At 40.0% G+C, this 4,932-nt stretch overlaps 1 protein-coding gene across 2 annotated transcripts in view; it reads left to right on the forward strand.

The window, feature by feature from the left end:
* The first annotated feature begins 633 nt into the window (after positions 1–633).
* The window catches only part of HIVEP2 (HIVEP zinc finger 2), a 105,260-nt gene continuing 100,961 nt past the window's right edge, over positions 634–4,932 (forward strand). For both annotated transcript variants that reach the window (XM_004701970.3, XM_045294435.1), the window contains exon 1: positions 634–728. The gene's annotated coding sequence lies outside the window, so the exon portion shown is untranslated. The remainder of the gene's footprint in view (positions 729–4,932) is intronic.

The raw sequence follows: 4,932 nt of genomic DNA on the forward strand, positions 1-4,932 counted from the left end.
TCTTAATCCTTCTCTTGGCGCTGAGATCATTTACTGTTTTGGCTTCGGAAAATGTGTTTCTCACTGGAAAAATGAATAGAATAAACAGAAATTGTGTACAAATTCTAATGTGTGTGCAAAGTATAACGTGCTCAGGGTAATTTGGAAATTCATCCTAGTGAATATCTCCAAGACCTTTTGATGGATGGCAGCTAGGATCTAACAGCTTTAAAGAACTGTCGCCCAACAAGTTTTCATTATAGCAGTAAATTAATAAAAATCACCAAGTGGAATGCCAAAACATCCAGTTGCACAAGAAAGTCCTTCATTTTAAATACGTGACATTATATGGCCGTCACTTCTGTCTGTCCCGCAAATCTCTTCCTCCCCCCCCCCCCCGCCCCCCGTTTATGGTGTTACTCTTTTCTCTGTGCTTTGACCATTCAGTTTGCCCTCAACTGGAAATCTTAATCTAGCAACCCGATGCATTTGTTATTTTATCGTTTTAAATAGCATAGCGATCCAGGAAAAGATCCACAATGGTTTTGATGTTCTTTCTGTGTCAGTGATGTGGGAAGCATGTCATGCTGCTCTGATTTAAACCTCGTTCTTTGTTTTTGTGTTTTCCTCCCTTAGGTGGAGTCTTTGGACTTTTTAAAAGACGACAGTGATCAGATCTACTTGAAAAATTAAGCGACTTGATTTGGTTGGAATATATGTTTACCAGTTCTTTAACGTTCATTCTCTAGGTAAGTGGATCCAAGTGCCTCCACTTGGTTTCATTTAAAAATTATTGGGACGCCGGCTCGAGCCGAATATTAAGCTGTATGTGAACATTTGACAGCAGTGGTTTGAGGACCTCAAAACCCATGGTAGATAACTGGAGGATTATTTAAATGAAAATGTTTGTAAGTCTTTACCACATTTCTGGAAATAGTCTGATTTTAGCTCAACACTGGAAAATTTTGTCATTTACAGTTTGAAACCAGATCCTTTTATTTACTATTTTAATGATGGCTTGCTTGTTGCAATCTTGAGGTAATACGATAGGATCAGATTTTGGTCTGAGATTTATATGTGGAATTGTACAGTATTATACCATGTAAGGTATCGTGAACATTTTGGATAAATTAGCAAGTCTCCTTATGTTAAACCATCCTCATTTTACAGTATGCTTGGTTTCTGCGGTAAGAATAGAAATCATAAGGACTTGCTCACTTCAACTCCCCCATTGCACTTGGTTTCTGTCTCCTGAGTTAGATAGAGAACTCTTAACCAGGAGGAGTTTAGGCTTTTAGCAAATTACTGGTTCTGCCAAGACAGAACTTAGTGGGAAAAGGACTTTGGCTACTGTTAAAATGTCAGTGTAGCTAAAGCCTGCTCTGTCAAACAGATTTCTTGGCATTAGAAATCTAAATGATACTGATTTTAAGGCTTGATAATTTTCCCCCCAAATCCAGCCAAACACATGCTTTTAATTAACCCTTTACATAGTTACAGAAGGTGTGGAACACTTTAATGTCCCTAGTTGAGGTTGAAATACAAACTTGGAAGCCAGGATGGGTGAGATGCCCTCTCCGGGGACGTGTTTGGGCAGTCAGTTAGGAGATACCAGTGCTGGGAATGGGGCACCGTGCTGGTGAAGCAGACAGTGCAAGAGAGAGACGCTCACGGGGGCGGACTGACACGTTGCTGCAACAATGGGCTCACACACACATCACAACTGTGAGCATGGTTCCGGACTGGTTGGATGCCGGTTCACGGTGAGTGAGAACCCACGAAGGGGCACCTCATCCCAGCAGGGAGGTGAAAGATTCACGTTTCTGAAAGTCTTAATTTTATTCATTGCTCTAAAATGGTGTAGCTTGTTCTTTTGTTTTCTCCTAAGTAAATGGGAGTGTTATACAACCTGGTGGAATGAATAAGAGGAGAACGTGTGTACATTTGGGGAGCCGCTTTCTAATCCCAAGTGCGTGCCGTGCCGGCTTTACCGGTGAGCATTTTAAGACAAGACGTGTGTTTCCAGTCAATGAACTGCCGCATCGTTTATGCAATGCCAACGTGTCCCCTCAACTTCGTACGAAACACTTCTTTTAAGAAAACTGCTTTGGAATTTGATTTTTAACGTAGCTTTGGAACATAGCGTGAATGGAGATACACCAACTATGGAAACTTCCAGGGGATCTGTTCATTCTACCTGCATGGTTCATGTCCCGATATTTATTTGTGACTGATAATTTTCATCGTTCTGTGCATGTGGTGCCATTTGGGAAATTTTGGGATAATTAACGAATGCCAGGCAGTTAGCTGGAAAAACCCATCAGGAAGAGACATGTTAAAACGCTTTCAAAAGCAAAGTCTTAATTTCTTCAGTGGTTATTTATAATAGATGCTAGAAGATGAAAATTAATACTCTCAACCACTAACTTAAATGTTTTTGTCTGCCACATTTGATTTTCCGTTTACCCACATGGTTGGGTTTTACAGTGCTTCCCAGAGTAGCCAGCAGGGTTAAGGTTAAATTTCAGTTGGTGGGAACTCGTTTAGATTGTGCTTAGGACACTGTTCTGTAAGGGCCTCCTAAGAATGGACATGACCTAAACTCTGAGCGCAGCAAGCTTTCTTCTTGTGTGTTGATTGCACCGTGTGACCTCCAGACGCTTCTCGTTAAGCCAGCCATTGGAGCCACTATGTTTCAGAATAATTATGATTTTTTGAATTAAGTAAGTAGTAAAAAATTAAAAACAAAACAAAACAATCTTGTATTATCATTACTTTAAAAATGTTTGTAAACATTTTGTTGTTTTGGAGGTACTGTTTATTACTCTCTTCCCGCTACACCTCATAATTATTTATTAGTACCTGGTTTATGATACTGACATTTGATATAGTTATGACTACTAATTGTTTTTCCCCTGGGAGAGGGAGGGAGATGAAGATGCATTTAATTCAGATGGATTTGTGAGGACTAAGCATCTGACAGGTGGTATGCAATCAGTCACTAGCAGTGATGACCATGATGGTGATCAGTAATGTTGATAGGTAGCTGCAGTCACCGTCTTAGCTAATAGTAATTATTTTTTATTAATCTTGTGACTGAGCACGCTCATCAGCATGGACTTCACTCATCGACATGGATACAGTTTTCTCCATTGAGGAAGACATCCTTGTGGTTCGGAAACAGGCCACATGGCATTGGAAAGCTTTTTTGTAATGGGCAGTAGAGGAGCACTCAGCAGCCTGTTGGCGACAGAGCAGTGATCCTGGCTAAGTCCATTGGCCGGAGAGAGGACTTCTGTTCAAAGGATGGAGTTTAAATATTTGTCCATTCCTCCTGCGCTAGTTGGTAGTGATTAGACAACAATTTGCAGTAAAATGAAAGAAAACGTCACCATTAGAATGTTTCCCCTTTGATGGTACTTTTTGTAAAAGATAAACACAGATTATCATATCTGTAGAAGAATGATGCTTTCCATGCCCCGCCATCTTCCTTCAAGAGCCGGTGCTTCAAGGCTTATCTTGACATCATTCATTTTAACGTAATATGGGGTGAACTATGGATTTTAACCACGCGTTCCCACTCCATCCCTCTCACTCTCTCATTGAGCCAGATGGACTTATTTAGGGATTGTACCTGTGCTATTTCTTCTTTAAGGAGAAATAAGAGGGAGATAAAGATCATTAAACCATCATTGGTTAATTTCTGGAAGCCAGGTTTGGGCCAGGTGCTTCCTCTCTTCGTTTTTCTTTTTAAAATTTTAAGTAAGAATAATGAATCCCATTTTCAATTCAGGAAATCGAATTTTAGGGCAATAGTTTGTGGGGAAGCAGAGTAGTTACATCTAGCAAGTTTTGGAGCCTAATGTTACTGAAATCTTATTTTAAGTTAGGAAGTGAAAAATATATCATCGTATTTCGGGTGTAACAATGGACTTTATAGTTTTCTCAGACCCATTGTTCATTCATTCATATGAGCCTTTGTCTTCTGAAATGTCTTTATGTGTTTTTTCCTTGGTCATTAATTTTACCAATAAGGAAAATAAAAAGAAGGAATGCTTTAAATCTATTCTATTTCATCACATTTAGCAGCTCTTCTAAAGATTGAATGTGGGGCAAAATGGATCTTTTCTATTTCTTTTATCAAATAAAAGTCATGGTAGACCTTGTGAGCGTCAGGGCACATCATCTTCAAAAAACATTCCTCTTACAGTTTGGTAGTTGACTGTCCAGTCAGCCCCAACTCATAGCAGCCCTGTGGCCAACAGAATGGAAGTGTCGTGCCATCTTCCCAATTGTTGCTTGGCTCCAGCCCACTGTTGCAGTCACTGTGTGCATCCATCTTGATGAAAGTGTTCCTCTTTTATAGGATCTTCTACTTTCCAAAGTATGATCTCCTTTCCAGGGACCAGTCTCTTCTGGGAATGTGTCCAAAAGTGTATGAGATGAAGGCTCGCCATCCTGGCTTCTAAGGAGCTTTCTGGTGGTTTTTCTTCCAAGACATATTTGTTTGGTCTTCTGGAAGACCATGTTTGTTCTCTGGCTAACATGTTTTCATGTTTCCAAAAATTATTTTCTTATATCCTTCTATACTACTTGGATTTTTGTTCTGCAAGCATTTCTTTTAGCTCTACTTTCATTCATTCAGTCAACAAGCATTAGGTAAGCCAGTAGTATGAGCGTTGCGAATTTTCTTCCATGAGCACTCTGTTAGCCATCCGGAACCCTGGGGAAGGATCTTTTTCATATAATTTCATTGTGTTTCTTTCGGTTCATCCTTCTTTTCTCTTTGCTGCAGCTGTCAGGGTCGGGTGGCTATGTGGAGCCAACTCATCCTTCATTCTCCACACAAAACCTACACAATGGAACGTAGTGGGCATGCACATTATTTCTATGTTAGGAATTAGCAGCTGAGTAATATACTGACACAAGGCTTCACTGTGCATTAAAGCAATG

This window comes from Echinops telfairi, unplaced genomic scaffold (genome assembly GCF_000313985.2).
Source record: "Echinops telfairi isolate 266 unplaced genomic scaffold, ASM31398v2 ScPeMD7_3533;HRSCAF=4204_0, whole genome shotgun sequence".
Taxonomy (NCBI): Eukaryota; Metazoa; Chordata; class Mammalia; order Afrosoricida; family Tenrecidae; genus Echinops; species Echinops telfairi.